General features: G+C 41.5%; 1 pseudogene; it reads left to right on the top strand.

Annotated features, from left to right (window-relative positions):
* The first annotated feature begins 4,813 nt into the window (after positions 1 to 4,813).
* LOC124034859 lies at positions 4,814 to 9,290 on the top strand (annotated as a pseudogene).
* Positions 9,291 to 19,718: the final 10,428 nt, after the last annotated feature.

The raw sequence follows: 19,718 nt of genomic DNA, 5'->3' as shown, positions 1-19,718 counted from the left end.
CTGCATGCATTATTTGGTGTTTTTCATTGTACACGGAGAATTCTGCATCCAGAGTCTCAATTTGGTGTTTGACACATTTTGTGAATTCTTGATTGGTGAGTGGATCCCAGACGTCACAAACATCAAGGGTAATGGGTTCTATAACTGATTCAAGTATTTTTTTTGCCAGATCCTAATTGGGATGTTGAATGTTATGTTCCTTTTGATGGCGTATAAGGCCGTTCTTGCCTGGTCTCTCAGATCGTTCACAGCTTTGTGGAAGTTACCTGTGGTGCTGATGTTTTGGCCTGAGGTAGGTTTAGTTTTTTTTGTGTGCTCTAGGGCAACGGTGTCTTGATGAAATCTGTATTTGTGGTCCTGGCAACTGGACCTTTTGTGGAACACCATTATTTTTGTCTTACTGAGATTTACTGTCAGGGCCCAGGTCTGACAGAATCTATGTAGATGATCTAGGTGCTGCTGTATGTCCTCCTTGGTTGGTGACAGAAGCACCAGATCATCAGCAAACAGTAGACATCTTAACACACGACAGGCTTCTTAACACCCGACCGCATAATGTGTCGGAGGAAACACCGTTCAACTGATGACCGAGGTCAGCCTGCAGGCGCCCGGCCTACCACAAGGAGTTGCTAGAGTGCGATTAGCCAAGTTAAGCCCCCCCGGCCAATCCTTCCCCTAACCCGGACAATGCTGGGCCAAGTGTGCGCCGCGCTATAGGACTCCCGATCACGGCAGGTTGTGATACAGCCTAGGATCAAACCCAGGCCTGTAGTGACGCCTCTAGCACTGCGATGCAGTGACTTAGACTGCTGCGCCACCCAGGAGGCCGAAATGTGTGTTTTTTGCCCATTTGAACTGCATAGTTGTTGTTTATGTACATGGATTTTATAATGTCGTATGTTTTTCCCTCAACACTGCTTTCCATCAATTTGTATAGCAGACTCTCATGCCAAATTGAGTCAAAAGCTATTTTGAAATCAACAAATCATGAGAACACTTTTCCTTTGTTTTGGTTTGTTTGTTTGTTTGTCAATTATGGTGGGCAGGGTGAATACATTGTCCTTCTCTCTCTCTCTATGGCTGGCTGTACCTTTTCTTTCCCTGCTGACTGAAGGGATGCTAAGTGAGCTACGGTATAGTCTCATCCAATGGTATGTGCTGCAGACACAGATAGGACTCCCAAAGGGTTGGCACAATGCAGAAGGTCAAAGAGTGTCATTACAGCCTTCTAGCTCATCTCTTCCTCAGCTCTATCCTTCAGCTCTATCCTTCTGCTCTATCACACTTTTTTTAATGGAAGGAAAAAACTGCAGCCCCCAGTCGTCAGTACATCCCGTTCCATTGACAAAATTACGTATTGGTCCCCTGCCCACTTTGTTCCCCCCCCACATTCATCAAGCTCTCCTCCCAGCCTCCCTCAAACTCCCCTGTCCTCGGCACCTCCTCTCCACACCAGCCCGGCGCTCGCCTCCCTCTCCTCGCCTGGCTGTCACCCCTCCTCCCTCTGCAGTGACCTTGAGTTACAGATGGAGGGATGGTGGCTCCTTTAATACAGTGATACTAGTCCCCCCAAATACACCCAGCTCTAGATACACAGTATATTTCACTTATGGACAGCTGTGTCTAAGAGGAAATAGAAACCCTCTAAATCAAAACAGGATTATACAGTCTCTCCCTGCATGGACATTTGTATTTCCCATTAAGCTCAAGTCAGAGATGAAATGTTGTTTTGTAGGATGAAGTCTATAGCTGCACAGCTACTGCAGCTCCATAAGTAGGGCACTTCTACTGACAGCTGAAAGCTAAGATGAAGTGATGTGACGGAGTGCAAAGACGAAAGTGTCTGTTGTGATCAGCCACCTTCACACAACAACAACAACAACATGGTTCCATGGAAACCAACCACGGTGACATCTCTGATAGCCACCCAGCCCCCAACACTCCCCCAGCTCTGTCAGTGACAAAGCCAGGGACACAGTCAGACAGAGATGATGCATGACATTTTAATCAAATAAGCACTCAGTGAGAAGTGATAGGAATTGAAGGCAATCGTCCTGGCCGTGGTGAATTAATGAAGCCCCCGCCTGGCTTCCTGCATGCCAACGTCCTGGCCGTGGTGAATTAATGAAGCCCCCGCCTGGCTTCCTGCATGCCAACGTCCTGGCCGTGGTGAATTAATGAAGCCCCCGCCTGGCTTCCTGCATGCCAACGTCCTGGCCGTGGTGAATGAATGAAGCCCCCGCCTGGCTTCCTGCATGCCAACGTCCTGGCCGTGGTGAATTAATGAAGCCCCCGCCTGGCTTCCTGCATGCCAACGTCCTGGCCGTGGTGAATTAATGAAGCCCCCGCCTGCCAACGTCCTGGCCGTGGTGAATTAATGAAGCCCCCGCCTGGCTTCCTGCATGCCAACGTCCCGGCCGTGGTGAATTAATGAAGCCCCCGCCTGCCAACGTCCTGGCCGTGGTGAATTAATGAAGCCCCCGCCTGGCTTCCTGCATGCCAACGTCCTGGTCGTGGTGAATTAATGAAGCCCCCGCCTAGCTTCCTGCATGCCAACGTCCTGGCCGTGGTGAATTAATGAAGCCCCTGCCTGGCTTCCTGCATGTCAACATCCTGGGCCTGCCTGATTAGTCTTCAGTTCAGAGGCACGCATGCCCTCTTCTTGACCTTGAGGGCCATGCTGGAAACAGAGAAAGATGTCTTAATGAGTCTTAGCAAAGACAGTTTGACTTTTCATTCCCTCTAATGGTTGGCAGTGTCACTGCTTGGAGGGAGAAAGTTTAGGTCCCAGTACCTGGCTTCTTCTCTGCGCCAGCCCTGTCCAGAACTTCCACAGCAGACCACCTGAGGCTCTAGGTTCTTTCTCTTGTCCTATCAGCTGGCACTGCCACAGTGCCACCAGGCCCAATCCTACCCTCCATACCTCCAACACCCAGACAGACCAGTCCTCTCAGGTACGGCCCTGACTAACACTCACTCCTCCTGCTTCTCTCCCTCTCTCTCTTTCTCTCCCTACCCACCAGGCAGTAACATCACTATATGCACCTTTCCTGCTGCACACAAAATGTACACAAAAAAGTGTAACATTTCACCCAAGGCGGAGATGGACATTCCCATGGCAACTAGGTCCTGTTGTATAGGCAGGGAGATTAGGGCAAGCCTGATACCATTTGCATACAAATTGCCCAGCTGGTACCTTGTCGTTATGACAACGGCACACAGCTCCCAGAATGCCTGTGGAAGTGAGACACAAAGGCAAAGCAGCAGAAAAGCAAAGTAAGAGTCATTGATAAAAAAATAAAATCACAATGAGAATTGTTTGCCGACAATGTTCTCCTGCAATCTTCAGGTATCTGTTTGAAATTTAATTAAGATAGAGGAAGAAAGTACACTATGTAATGAATATGTGGAAAAAATATATAGATATATATTTATTTTGGGGGTTATTGGGACATATACTTATCATATAAAAAGTGATAATAGTCATAAATATATCAACCTGAAACAATGGTATAAGTTGCACAACAATTAGAAAACAAAATAAGTGTATGTTTCTCTCTAATCAAAATGGTATGGCCATTTCCAAAAATGTCAACAATTGTATTTTTGCTTGACCCTTGTTTGATACCTGATGATGCTTTCATAACGTGACACACAACAATAATCCATTTGAAATTCTCAGAGTTTTGCAGGATCCCTGAACTACACTTACAACATGTTGCCATCTAGTGGTCGGTTCTGGTAATGAATCTTACACAATAACAAGCCTCCTAACTGCTTAATATTTAGCCCAAGGGCAACAGAGCTCTCTCATTTCCATTGTCATCCTAGCTCAGTGTATTGACCAGCAGCTAAACAGCTGTGCTTGGATGTACTATGTTTTCCTATGGGAGCTTGTGAACATTGCATAGCCTACTTGTTCACTCCAGTGGTCCCAGTGGGGTCCATTTTAACCATTGGCCTGTGCTGCTGTCAAGCCCTTGCAGTCTAATCAACGCCTCCCTAGTGGGGAACAAAACAGTCCCCTACCTCCTTCCTAATAGTTCCAGCTTCCCCGGGTTGACCTGCAGCGTTTTGGGACAGTAATTATGTGAGGGCAAGGTGAGTTATGTCTGTACACATTAAACCGTCTAGTTCCCCATAATGCTAATGTTGCTGAAGAATCCCATTGAACTGTTCTGTTACAGATTGTCAGAGACAACCGGTACAAAGCACTTTGGCCTGGTTGTAAGAGACTTGTATCAGCAGTAGCAGCATTACATGACTGTATTAATCTCCGAGGGGTGTGTGTGTGTGTGTGTGTGTGTGTGTGTGTGTGTGTGTGTGTGTGTGTGTGTGTGTGTGTGTGTGTGTGTGTGTGTGTGTGTGTGTGTGTGTGTGTGTGTGTGTGTGTGTGTGTGTGTGTGTGTGTGTGTGTGTGTGTGTGTGAGGGGCAGCGGAGTGGAGAGCTGACATTCCCAGCCTCTCCAGCATATAAATGCAGCAGCAGCTCTCCAGGGTGAAGCTACCAGCTCTGTGGACACGCTGTGGAGCTCCACCACATCTGACTACCCAGCGCTCCACAAGGTCACAACCGCTCTCCCTAGCTCTGACCCGAGGCCCAGGCACAGCCCTTCTTACCTGCCAACTACCATCTGTTCAACATGGCGACCCGGTGGGGACTCTGCAGTGCGGGGAAGATCAGCCACGACTTCAGTGTGGACATGAAAACCCTCGCTCCAAGAGACCACCAGGCACCCCACTCCACCCACTCCACCCACCCAAACAAACACATTCTATTGTGATTCACATACTGGATGTCTCTCTTCCTCCTGCCTCTCTCTCTCTCTCCGTTGGCACTGACAGCTTGCCTAGAAGTAATGAATGTCTGTGTGTTTTCCCCTCTCGTTCCAGATAGTGGCGGTGGCTGCGAAGAGTCTGGAGCGTGCCCAGGAGTTTGCCAAGAAGCACAGCATCCCCAAGGCCTATGGGAGCTATGAAGAGCTGGCCAGCGACCCAGGAATTGGTGGGTTAACAGCCTCGGAGGGCCTGTCTGTGCAGCCACAGATAATGGCTTAATGACGTAACTGTTTGAAAATCAGCCTCCAGTCTGTGTACTGTGTGACTGTCCCTGCAGACATGGTGTACCTGGGCGTGCTGCACACGGAGCAATGGCGCCTGGGCCTGTTGGTACTCCAGGCAGTGAAGAACATGCTGTGTGAGAAGCCCTTCGCCATGAACTCCAGGGAGGTGGGGGACCTCATTGCTGCCTCCAAGAAGTCCAACGTCTTTCTCATGGAGGTGTGGGAAAGGCTCCATGAGAGTTGGGGTTTCCATCAACGTGGCTCAGTCTGTTAACATGATTTATTGCTTGAGTCTCACCATTTGTACTGTTGTCACATTGTTGTAGCAAATACCCGACCTGGGTTCAAATACTATTTCAAATATCTAAATTACTTTCACATACTGTAAATTCAAAGTAAGGTATATTTTATTTGAAAAGACAAGTAGTTAAATATTTTAATGTATTTGGAAATACACGTCCATACATTTAACCAAGGTATTTGAATATATTATTTCAAAAAGGTATTTGAAAATACTCTCAAATACTATTTGTTGTTTTACAAGTAACCATTCAAATACTCAAATAAAAGTGCTTGTTTTGGGCTGTGTATTTGAAAATACTCAAATACACAGAAAAAGTATTTTAAATACCAGTTGTCAACTACATATGTATTTGAACCAAGGTCTGGCAAATGTATGGACGGATTTTGCTGATCATATGAGGGCTGTTGTAGAAATGACCAAGTTGAGGTATAGAAAGGAACTGTCTGTCCACTCTGTGAGGTGATGGTCCCTCTCTGTCCTCTCCCAGGCCATCTGGTCCCATTTCCCACTGCACAGGGAGGTTCGCAGGCTGCTGGCTGAGGACGCCAACGGCGACGTAAAGCTGGTGAAGGCCTTTTTCGGCTCCCCTCAGCTTCACATCCCCCGCTCGGTGGAGAAGGAGCTGGGAGGAGGCACTGCTGGACATTGGGGTCTACACCTTGCAGTTTGTGCTGATGGCGTTCAACGGGGAGAGGCCAGAGTCCATCCATGCCACTGGAGTTCTTCTCAACTCAGGTATTAATCTTGGCACCTACATGTATTACAAAATGTCCTGTGCATGCTGGCCAGCTAACAATCTATCACAAGATACTACTCACTGGTCATGTAAGCCAAGTACTGGTCAAGTAAACCAGAGATTGTGGGACAGGGACAATGAGTTTGGAATTGGGCACAACCCAAGGATCAGATTAGCATTGGGGTCAGTATTGACTAGGCCTACGACAATAATTAATTCTTTATTGAAGTGTAAAGGGCTAACTTGCTGTTTGACTTGTTGATGGTTGCCAGGAGTGGATGAGTCCATGGTGGTGGTGATGAAGTTTCCCAGGAACAGGCTGGCTTTCTGTTTCTTCTCCATCGCTGTTTCACTGCCTAACGACGCCACCATCAGCGGAACAACAGGCACCATCAGGGTATGTTGCTACTGAATCAACCTTTAAACGTCCCAGTCTGTTTTATCTTCATTTAGGGGAATTGTAATATAGTTACAAAAGAGCCAACAAATGCTAAACAATGTCTGATCTCCAGTATGTCCCTGATTGAGACTTCATTGAGATGTATTATTGATTAATTCATATACTGATAAGTATACACATAAAACATAATGGCTGTTTCATGTCCTCTCAGGTTCTAGGTCCCATGCATTGTCCCACCACACTGGAGGTGAATGGGAAGACGACACAGTACCCCCTGCCGGAGCCCTCCTTACCTCTGAACTTCACTAACAGCACTGGGCTGCGCTACGAGGCTGAGGAAGTCAGGCAGTGCCTGCTCAAAGGTATGGTGGCTCGCAAGGTCTTACCAGAGAAAAACACAATTTCTCTGTTCAAAGATGAGAGTTCATTTGAACAGATATACAACAACAATCCAATTGCAATGCTGTTGGTATATCCTAGGTAATAAACAGTCAAATAAATAATAACATTGTTGTTACCCGCGGCTTCCAACCGGAATCTTTGCTTACAATACAGTCAGTCAATTTCTCCTTCTCTTCAGCAGGACTGAAGGAGAACCCCAGAATGCCCCTGTCTGAGTCTATTGTTAAGTGACTGTCCCACTGGATGTCATAAGGTGATTGCACCAATTTGTAAGTCGCTCTGGATAAGAGCGTCTGCTAAATGACTTAAATGTAATGTAATGATGAGTCGGCCCTGCTCACTGAGATTATGGATGAGTGCAGGAAACAGGTGGGAATGGTCTTCAACCAAGACAGCCAATAACCACCCCTCAATCGCCACTCGACCATGGTCAATCTGACCTGTGCCACAGGGTCTGGACATGGACAGAGCTATGTACGACAGGAGGGAGGGATTAATCCCTGAGTGTACAATGATCCCCTCACGATTTAGCCCTATACAGCTTGCACCTGATGTGAGACAAATTTGAACACGGTGATGACAAGGAAGCCTGAATTGATCAGTAGCAACTGTGAGCTGCTAAGACTGACAGGTTGAATTATGAGTGCTAAAGTCTGTCACGATGAAGTGTAAGATTGATGGGTTCAATAAAGGACACTGATTGTCATGGTGAGGTTTATTTCATGAGGTGACAAGATCATTCTAAGAGGGTGATTATCAGTCAGAATACATTCAAATTGGAGAAAAAACAAATTTTCATAGACACATTGTAGGACCCCCATAAAACTATTGTCTGAGTAAACAATGACTTTGCTTCCCAAGGTCATGGGTTGAAACAAGGCCTGATGAGTCAGCAAGTTTATGTATGTCACATTTGACAACATAGGCTACCTTGGCCTGCTCTTAGGTTTCAGTGCACCAAGCAACACACGAGGAAATAATGTAATCTAAAAGTAAATTAAAATATTTTATATTAAAGATTTTAAGTGATTTGAAGGCCTAATCCAAAATATGAAAATAAATCATTCATTAGACACAAAACAATCAGCACCAGACCTCGGTCTGTTATGGGTGTAAAATGGCACGTTGATTCTATCTGTTGGTAAATGTCCATTACTGCAGCACCAGTGTTTTATAATGTGTGCTTGTTATACCCGGATGTATTTGTAATATTCCCGAACACTACTGGTTGGTAACTCGCGTCAATGACGCTATATCGTAATTTAATCTAAACAGAGTCTGTCTCCACCTGGTGGCTAATAGTTACATGTTGTCGACACCAATATGGCAACCAGGTGGGGAATCTGAAGCACCGGTAAAATCAGCCATGATTTCTCAGTGACACTGAAACCCTCCCTCTCGGAGACCAACAGTTAATTGTACTCGTTTACAGTAGACAGTGACACCCACCACCACATACTTTATTGTGGCCGTGTTCAAGCCTCAGTTTGCTATCGTCGGCGTGGAGTTTCAAATTAACGTGAATGATCTGAAATGTTTTATGATCAGAAATCAGAAGGTTTCACTGCACTCATGTAGTTAACTTTAAGTAGATTGGAACAGTTACAATGTGGCCCATTGTAATGATTTTTTTGAGTTGCTGACATTAAAATCTCGTTTAATGCCGCAAGATATACTCTGCACAGATGGATGACTTACCGTAAAACTTGAACTAAATGAGCATGTAGGAAATGTAATATAGAAATGTGAAAGTGGCTTACTTAAAAGTGTCATAGGCTACAAACATGTTGAAAATGTAAAATAATGAGTGAATGAAATAGCCCACCCGTTTGTTTGTTGCTGCACAGAAACGACAGGACGCTCAGGAGTTTGCAAAGAAGCACAGCATCCCTCAAGCCTATGGCAGCTATTTTTTAACCTTTATTTAACTAGTCCTTCAGTTTAAGAACAAATTCTTATTTTCAATGATGGCCTAGGAACAGTGGGTTAACTGCCTGTTCCACTAGGCTACCCTGCCGCCCCATGAGGAACTGGCCAGAGATCCAGAGATTGGTCAGTGTTTTGTCTCAAACATAATCTAGCCATCACCTCCGGTGCTTAATGTCCCTCTCAGTGTGTATTATGCATCAGAACAGTGTTTATTAGTGCATTTTATTATGGCTTTTTTTTAAACCACCCTCACATTCAGTAATAAGATATATTCCTCTTCTAATTCCTTAAAATGTATCCTTAATCCTGTCTCCTCATTGTCACTGTGTGTGGGTAGAGGTGGTATATGTGGGCACCATCCAGCCATACCACCTGCCGGTTGGCATGCTCTTCATGAAGGCCCAGAAGAATGTGCTGTGTGAGAAGCCTATGGCCATGAACCTCAGAGGAGTGTAAGAGCTGATGGCCTCTGCTAAGACAAACAAAGTCTTTCTCATAGAGGTAATACGGACTGTTACATCTGTGTCATTATGACCACGTTACATACCGAACCAGTGTTTCAACAGCACGCAGGTGAAGGCCGTCCCGTGTGTGTCTGTGTGTAACCATAGTTCTCTCCCTCTTCCGCCTCCTCATCCTCCTCTCCTGATGCTCCAGGCAGTGTGGACCCGCTTCTTCTGAGCCTCTCTGGAGATTGAATGCCTGCTGTCTCGGGAGAGGTGGGTGAGGTGAAGATTGTAAAGGCAGACTGGTGCTTTACCTACTGGGGATATCCTACTAGTGCTTAGTTATTGGGGATATCCTACTAGTCCTTTAGTTATTGGGGATATCCTACTAGTCCTTTAGTTATTGGGGATATCCTACTAGTCCTTTAGTTATTGGGGATATCCTACTAGTCCTTTAGTTATTGGGGATATCCTACTAGTCCTTTAGTTATTGGGGATATCCTACTAGTCCTTTAGTTATTGGGGATATCCTACTAGTCCTTTAGTTATTGGGGATATCCTACTAGTCCTTTAGTTATTGGGGATATTTAGTTATTGGGGATATCCTACTAGTCCTTTAGTTATTGGGGATATCCTACTAGTCCTTTAGTTATTGGGGATATCCTTAGTTAGTTATTGGGGATATCCTACTAGTCCTTATTATTGGGGATATCCTACTAGTCCTTTAGTTATTGGGGATATCCTACTAGTCCTTTAGTTATTGGGGATATCCTACTAGTCCTTTAGTTATTGGGGATATCCTACTAGTCCTTTAGTTATTGGGGATATCCTACTAGTCCTTTAGTTATTGGGGATATCCTACTAGTCCTTTAGTTATTGGGGATATCCTACTAGTCCTTTAGTTATTGGGGATATCCTACTAGTGCTTTAGTTATTGGGGATATCCTACTAGTTGCTTTTTAGTTATTGGGGATATCCTACTAGTCCTTTAGTTATTGGGGATATCCTACTAGTCCTTTAGTTATTGGGGATATCCTACTAGTGCTTTAGTTATTGGGGATATCCTACTAGTCCTTTAGTTATTGGGGATATCCTACTAGTCCTTTAGTTATTGGGGATATCCTACTAGTCTTTAGTTATTGGGGATATCCTACTAGTGCTTTAGTTATTGGGGATATCCTACTAGTCTTTTAGTTATTGGGGATATCCTACTAGTCCTTTAGTTAGTTACTGGGGATATCCTACTAGTCCTTTAGTTATTGGGGATATCCTACTAGTCCTTTAGTTATTGGGGATATCCTTAGCTTATTATTGGGGATATCCTACTAGTCCTTTAGTTATTGGGGATATCCTACTAGTCCTTTAGTTATTGGGGATATCCTACTAGTCCTTTAGTTATTGGGGATATCCTACTAGTCCTTTAGTTATTGGGGATATCCTACTAGTCCTTTAGTTATTGGGGATATCCTACTAGTGCTTTAGTTATTGGGGATATCCTACTAGTCCTTTAGTTATTGGGGATATCCTACTAGTCCTTTAGTTATTGGGGATATCCTACTAGTCTTTAGTTATTGGGGATATCCTACTAGTCCTTTAGTTATTGGGGATATCCTACTAGTCCTTTAGTTATTGGGGATATCCTACTAGTCCTTTAGTTATTGGGGATATCCTACTAGTCTAGTCTTTAGTTATTGGGGATATCCTACTAGTCTTTAGTTATTGGGGATATCCTACTAGTCCTTTAGTTATTGGGGATATCCTACTAGTGCTTTAGTTATTGGGGATATCCTACTAGTGCTTTAGTTATTGGGGATATCCTACTAGTCTTTAGTTATTGGGGATATCCTACTAGTCTTTAGTTATTGGGGATATCCTACTAGTCTTTAGTTATTGGGGATATCCTACTAGTCTTTAGTTATTGGGGATATCCTACTAGTCCTTTAGTTATTGGGGATATCCTACTAGTCTTTAGTTATTGGGGATATCCTACTAGTCCTTTAGTTATTGGGGATATCCTACTAGTCCTTTAGTTATTGGGGATATCCTACTAGTCTTTAGTTATTGGGGATATCCTACTAGTGCTTTAGTTATTGGGGATATCCTACTAGTGCTTAGTTATTGGGGATATCCTACTAGTCCTTTAGTTATTGGGGATATCCTACTAGTCCTTTAGTTATTGGGGATATCCTACTAGTCCTTTAGTTATTGGGGATATCCTACTAGTGCTTTAGTTATTGGGGATATCCTACTAGTCTTTAGTTATTGGGGATATCCTACTAGTCCTTTAGTTATTGGGGATATCCTACTAGTCTTTAGTTATTGGGGATATCCTACTAGTCCTTTAGTTATTGGGGATATCCTACTAGTAGCTTTAGTTATTGGGGATATCCTACTAGTGCTTTAGTTATTGGGGATATCCTACTAGTCTTTAGTTATTGGGGATATCCTACTAGTCTTTAGTTATTGGGGATATCCTACTAGTGCTTAGTTATTGGGGATATCCTACTAGTCTTTAGTTATTGGGGATATCCTACTAGTCTTTAGTTATTGGGGATATCCTACTAGTCTTTAGTTATTGGGGATATCCTACTAGTCTTTAGTTATTGGGGATATCCTACTAGTCTTTAGTTATTGGGGATATCCTACTAGTCTTTAGTTATTGGGGATATCCTACTAGTCCTTTAGTTATTGGGGATATCCTACTAGTCCTTTAGTTATTGGGGATATCCTACTAGTCTTTAGTTATTGGGGATATTTAGTTATTGGGGATATCCTACTAGTCTTTAGTTATTGGGGATATCCTACTAGTCTTTAGTTATTGGGGATATCCTACTAGTCCTTTAGTTATTGGGGATATCCTACTAGTCTTTAGTTATTGGGGATATCCTACTAGTCTTTAGCTATTGGGGATATCCTACTAGTCCTTTAGTTATTGGGGATATCCTACTAGTCTTTAGTTATTGGGGATATCCTACTAGTCCTTTTTAGTTATTGGGGATATCCTACTAGTGCTTTAGTTATTGGGGATATCCTACTAGTCCTTTAGTTATTGGGGATATCCTACTAGTGCTTTAGTTATTGGGGATATCCTACTAGTCCTTTAGTTATTGGGGTCCTACTTTAGTTATTGGGGATATCCTACTAGTCTTTAGTTATTGGGGATATCCTACTAGTGCTTTAGTTATTGGGGATATCCTACTAGTCCTTTAGTTATTGGGGATATCCTACTAGTCTTTAGTTATTGGGGATATCCTACTAGTCCTTTAGTTATTGGGGATATCCTACTAGTCCTTTAGTTATTGGGGATATCCTACTAGTCCTTTAGTTATTGGGGATATCCTTTAGTTATTGGGGATATCCTACTAGTCCTTTAGTTTTGGGGATATCCTACTAGTCTTTAGTTATTGGGGATATCCTACTAGTCCTTTAGTTATTGGGGATATCCTACTAGTCTTTAGTTATTGGGGATATCCTACTAGTCTTTAGTTATTGGGGATATCCTACTAGTGCTTTAGTTATTGGGGATATCCTACTAGTCTTTAGTTATTGGGGATATCCTACTAGTCTTTAGTTATTGGGGATATCCTACTAGTCCTTTAGTTATTGGGGATATCCTACTAGTCTTTAGTTATTGGGGATATCCTACTAGTCCTTTAGTTATTGGGGATATCCTACTAGTCCTTTAGTTATTGGGGATATCCTACTAGTGCTTTAGTTATTGGGGATATCCTACTAGTCCTTTGGGGATATCCTACTAGTCCTTTAGCTATTGGGGATATCCTACTAGTGCTTTAGTTATTGGGGATATCCTACTAGTCCTTTAGTTATTGGGGATATCCTACTAGTGCTTTAGTTATTGGGGATATCCTACTAGTCCTTTAGTTATTGGGGATATCCTACTAGTCTTTAGTTATTGGGGATATCCTACTAGTCTTTAGTTATTGGGGATATCCTACTAGTCCTTTAGTTATTGGGGATATCCTACTAGTCTTTAGTTATTGGGGATATCCTACTAGTCCTTTAGTTATTGGGGATATCCTACTAGTCCTTTAGTTATTGGGGATATCCTACTAGTCCTTTAGTTATTGGGGATATCCTACTAGTCTTTAGTTATTGGGGATATCCTACTAGTCCTTTAGTTATTGGGGATATCCTACTAGTCCTTTAGTTATTGGGGATATCCTACTAGTCCTTTAGTTATTGGGGATATCCTACTAGTCTTTAGTTATTGGGGATATCCTACTAGTCTTTAGTTATTGGGGATATCCTACTAGTGCTTTAGTTTTAGTTATTGGGGATATCCTACTAGTCTTTAGTTATTGGGGATATCCTACTAGTCCTTTAGTTATTGGGGATATCCTACTAGTCCTTTAGTTATTGGGGATATCCTACCTTTAGTTATTGGGGATATCCTACTAGTCTTTAGTTATTGGGGATATCCTACTAGTGCTTTAGTTATTGGGGATATCCTACTAGTCCTTTAGTTATTGGGGATATCCTACTAGTCTTTAGTTATTGGGGATATCCTACTAGTCCTTTAGTTATTGGGGATATCCTACTAGTCCTTTAGTTATTGGGGATATCCTACTAGTCCTTTAGTTATTGGGGATATCCTACTAGTCCTTTAGTTATTGGGGATATCCTACTAGTCCTTTAGTTATTGGGGATATCCTACTAGTCCTTTAGTTATTGGGGATATCCTACTAGTCCTTTAGTTATTGGGGATATCCTACTAGTCCTTTAGTTATTGGGGATATCCTACTAGTCCTTTAGTTATTGGGGATATCCTACTAGTCCTTTAGTTATTGGGGATATCCTACTAGTCTTTAGTTATTGGGGATATCCTACTAGTCCTTTAGTTATTGGGGATATCCTACTAGTGCTTTAGTTGGGGATATTATTGGGGATATCCTACTAGTCCTTTAGTTATTGGGGATATCCTACTAGTCCTTTAGTTATTGGGGATATCCTACTAGTCCTTTAGTTATTGGGGATATCCTACTAGTCCTTTAGTTATTGGGGATATCCTACTAGTCCTTTAGTTATTGGGGATATCCTACTAGTCCTTTAGTTATTGGGGATATCCTACTAGTGCTTTAGTTATTGGGGATATCCTACTAGTCCTTTAGTTATTGGGGATATCCTACTAGTCCTTTAGTTATTGGGGATATCCTACTAGTCCTTTAGTTATTGGGGATATCCTACTAGTCCTTTAGTTATTGGGGATATCCTACTAGTCTTTAGTTATTGGGGATATCCTACTAGTCCTTTAGTTATTGGGGATATCCTACTAGTCCTTTAGTTATTGGGGATATCCTACTAGTCCTTTAGTTATTGGGGATATCCTACTAGTCCTTTAGTTATTGGGGATATCCTACTAGTCCTTTAGTTATTGGGGATATCCTACTAGTCTTTAGTTATTGGGGATATCCTACTAGTGCTTTAGTTATTGGGGATATCCTACTAGTAGTCCTTTAGTTATTGGGGATATCCTACTAGTCCTTTAGTTATTGGGGATATCCTACTAGTCCTTTAGTTATTGGGGATATCCTACTAGTCTTTAGTTATTGGGGATATCCTACTAGTCTTTAGTTATTGGGGATATCCTACTAGTCTTTAGTTATTGGGGATATCCTACTAGTGCTTAGTTATTGGGGATATCCTACTAGTCTTTAGTTATTGGGGATATCCTACTAGTCTTTAGTTATTGGGGATATCCTACTAGTCTTTAGTTATTGGGGATATCCTACTAGTCCTTTAGTTATTGGGGATATCCTACTAGTCCTTTAGTTATTGGGGATATCCTACTAGTCCTTTAGTTATTGGGGATATCCTACTAGTCCTTTAGTTATTGGGGATATCCTACTTTAGTTATTGGGGATATCCTACTAGTGCTTTAGTTATTGGGGATATCCTACTAGTCCTTTAGTTATTGGGGATATCCTACTAGTCTTTAGTTATTGGGGATATCCTACTAGTCTTTAGTTATTGGGGATATCCTACTAGTCTTTAGTTATTGGGGATATCCTACTAGTCCTTTAGTTATTGGGGATATCCTACTAGTCCTTTAGTTATTGGGGATATCCTACTAGTGCTTTAGTTATTGGGGATATCCTACTAGTCCTTTAGTTATTGGGGATATCCTACTAGTCCTTTAGTTATTGGGGATATCCTACTAGTCCTTTAGTTATTGGGGATATCCTACTAGTCTTTAGTTATTGGGGATATCCTACTAGTCTTGGGGATATCCTACTAGTAGTTATTGGGGATATCCTACTAGTCTTTAGTTATTGGGGATATCCTACTAGTGCTTTAGTTATTGGGGATATCCTACTAGTGCTTTAGTTATTGGGGATATCCTACTAGTCTTTAGTTATTGGGGATATCCTACTAGTCTTTAGTTATTGGGGATATACCTACTGGGGATATCCTACTACCTTTAGTTATTGGGGATATCCTACTAGTGCTTTAGTTATTGGGGATATCCTACTAGTGCTTTAGTTATTGGGGATATCCTACTAGTCCTTTAGTTATTGGGGATATCCTACTAGTCCTTTAGTTATTGGGGATATCCTACTAGTCCTTTAGTTATTGGGGATATCCTACTTTAGTTAGTCCTTTAGTTATTGGGGATATCCTACTAGTCCTTTAGTTATTGGGGATATCCTACTAGTCCTTTAGTTATTGGGGATATCCTACTAGATATCCTACTAGTCTTTAGTTATTGGGGATATCCTACTAGTCCTTTAGTTATTGGGGATATCCTACTAGTGCTTTAGTTATTGGGGATATCCTACTAGTCTTTAGTTATTGGGGATATCCTACTAGTCCTTTAGTTATTGGGGATATCCTACTAGTCCTTTAGTTATTGGGGATATCCTACTAGTCCTTTAGTTATTGGGGATATCCTACTAGTCCTTTAGTTATTGGGATATCCTACTAGTCTTTAGTTATTGGGGATATCCTACTAGTCTTTAGTTATTGGGGATATCCTACTAGTCCTTTAGTTATTGGGGATATCCTACTAGTCCTTTAGTTATTGGGGATATCCTACTAGTCTTTAGTTATTGGGGATATCCTACTAGTCTTTAGTTATTGGGGATATCCTACTAGTCTTTAGTTATTGGGGATATCCTACTAGTCTTTAGTTATTGGGGATATCCTACTAGTCTTTAGTTATTGGGGATATCCTACTAGTCTTTAGTTATTGGGGATATCCTACTAGTCCTTTAGTTATTGGGGATATCCTACTAGTCTTTAGTTATTGGGGATATCCTACTAGTCCTTTAGTTATTGGGGATATCCTACTAGTCCTTTAGTTATTGGGGATATCCTACTAGTATCCTACTTTAGTTATTGGGGATATCCTACTAGTCCTTTAGTTATTGGGGATATCCTACTAGTGCTTTAGTTATTGGGGATATCCTACTAGTGCTTTAGTTATTGGGGATATCCTACTAGTGCTTTAGTTATTGGGGATATCCTACTAGTCCTTTAGTTATTGGGGATATCCTACTAGTCCTTTAGTTATTGGGGATATCCTACTAGTCCTTTAGTTATTGGGGATATCCTACTAGTCCTTTAGTTATTGGGGATATCCTACTAGTCCTTTAGTTATTGGGGATATCCTACTAGTGCTTTAGTTATTGGGGATATCCTACTAGTCCTTTAGTTATTGGGGATATCCTACTAGTGCTTTAGTTATTGGGGATATCCTACTAGTCCTTTAGTTATTGGGGATATCCTACTAGTCTTTAGTTATTGGGGATATCCTACTAGTCCTTTAGTTATTGGGGATATCCTACTAGTGCTTAGTTATTGGGGATATCCTACTAGTCCTTTAGTTATTGGGGATATCCTACTAGTCTTTAGTTATTGGGGATATCCTACTAGTCCTTTAGTTATTGGGGATATCCTACTAGTGCTTTAGTTATTGGGGATATCCTACTAGTCCTTTAGTTATTGGGGATATCCTACTAGTGCTTTAGTTATTGGGGATATCCTACTAGTCCTTTAGTTATTGGGGATATCCTACTAGTCCTTTAGTTATTGGGGATATCCTACTAGTCTTTAGTTATTGGGGATATCCTACTAGTCTTTAGTTATTGGGGATATCCTACTAGTCTTTAGTTATTGGGGATATCCTACTAGTCCTTTAGTTATTGGGGATATCCTACTAGTCCTTTAGTTATTGGGGATATCCTACTAGTCTTTAGTTATTGGGGATATCCTACTAGTCTTTAGTTATTGGGGATATCCTACTAGTCCTTTAGTTATTGGGGATATCCTACTAGTCCTTTAGTTATTGGGGATATCCTACTAGTCTTTAGTTATTGGGGATATCCTACTAGTCTTTAGTTATTGGGGATATCCTACTAGTCCTTTAGTTATTGGGGATATCCTACTAGTCCTTTAGTTATTGGGGATATCCTACTAGTCTTTAGTTATTGGGGATATCCTACTTTAGTCTAGTCTTTAGTTATTGGGGATATCCTACTAGTCTTTAGTTATTGGGGATATCCTACTAGTCTTTAGTTATTGGGGATATCCTACTAGTCCTTTAGTTATTGGGGATATCCTACTAGTCCTTTAGTTATTGGGGATATCCTACTAGTGCTTTAGTTATTGGGGATATCCTACTAGTCCTTTAGTTATTGGGGATATCCTACTACTAGTCCTTTAGTTATTGGGGATATCCTACTAGTGATATCCTACTTTAGTTATTGGGGATATCCTACTAGTCCTTTAGTTATTGGGGATATCCTACTAGTGCTTTAGTTATTGGATATCCTACTAGTCCTTTAGTTATTGGGGATATCCTACTAGTGCTTTAGTTATTGGGGATATCCTCTTTAGTTATTGGGGATATCCTACTAGTCCTTTAGTTATTGGGGATATCCTACTAGTCCTTTAGTTATTGGGGATATCCTACTAGTCTTTAGTTATTGGGGATATCCTACTAGTCTTTAGTTATTGGGGATATCCTACTAGTTAGTTTTAGTTATTGGGGATATCCTACTAGTCCTTTAGTTATTGGGGATATCCTACTAGTCCTTTAGTTATTGGGGATATCCTACTAGTCCTTTAGTTATTGGGGATATCCTACTAGTCCTTTAGTTATTGGGGATATCCTACTAGTAGTCCTTTAGTTATTGGGGATATCCTACTAGTCTTTAGTTATTGGGGATATCCTACTAGTCCTTTAGTTATTGGGGATATCCTACTAGTCCTTTAGTTATTGGGGATATCCTACTAGTCTTTAGTTATTGGGGATATCCTACTAGTCCTTTAGTTATTGGGGATATCCTACTAGTCTTTAGTTATTGGGGATATCCTACTAGTCCTTTAGTTATTGGGGATATCCTACTAGTCCTTTAGTTATTGGGGATATCCTACTAGTCTTTAGTTATTGGGGATATCCTACTAGTCTTTAGTTATTGGGGATATCCTACTAGTGCTTTAGTTATTGGGGATATCCTACTAGTCCTTTAGTTATTGGGGATATCCTACTAGTCTTTAGTTATTGGGGATATCCTACTAGTCCTTTAGTTATTGGGGATATCCTACTAGTCCTTTAGTTATTGGGGATATCCTACTAGTCCTTTAGTTATTGGGGGTCCTTTAGTTATTGGGGATATCCTACTAGTGCTTTAGTTATTGGGGATATCCTACTAGTCCTTTAGTTATTGGGGATATCCTACTAGTCCTTTAGTTATTGGGGATATCCTACTAGTCCTTTAGTTATTGGGGATATCCTACTAGTCCTTTAGTTATTGGGGATATCCTACTAGTGCTTTAGTTATTGGGGATATCCTACTAGTCCTTTAGTTATTGGGGATATCCTACTAGTCCTTTAGTTATTGGGGATATCCTACTAGTCTTTAGTTATTGGGGATATCCTACTAGTCCTTTAGTTATTGGGGATATCCTACTAGTGCTTTAGTTATTGGGGATATCCTACTAGTGCTTTAGTTATTGGGGATATCCTACTAGTCTTTAGTTATTGGGGATATCCTACTAGTCCTTTAGTTATTGGGGATATCCTACTAGTGCTTTAGTTATTAGTTATTGGGGATATCCTACTAGTCTTTAGTTATTGGGGATATCCTACTAGTCTTTAGTTATTGGGGATATCCTCCTAGTTATTGGGGATATCCTTAGTCCTTTAGTTATTGGGGATATCCTACTAGTCCTTTAGTTATTGGGGATATCCTACTAGTGCTTTAGTTATTGGGGATATCCTACTAGTCTTTAGTTATTGGGGATATCCTTTCCTTTAGTTATTGGGGATATCCTACTAGTCCTTTAGTTATTGGGGATATCCTACTAGTCCTTTAGTTATTGGGGATATCCTACTAGTGCTTTAGTTATTGGGGATATCCTACTAGTCTTTAGTTATTGGGGATATCCTACTAGTCCTTTAGTTATTGGGGATATC

This window comes from Oncorhynchus gorbuscha, linkage group LG05 (genome assembly GCF_021184085.1).
Source record: "Oncorhynchus gorbuscha isolate QuinsamMale2020 ecotype Even-year linkage group LG05, OgorEven_v1.0, whole genome shotgun sequence".
Lineage (NCBI taxonomy): Eukaryota > Metazoa > Chordata > Actinopteri > Salmoniformes > Salmonidae > Oncorhynchus > Oncorhynchus gorbuscha.
This window is presented reverse-complemented; position numbering and strand designations above follow the sequence as displayed.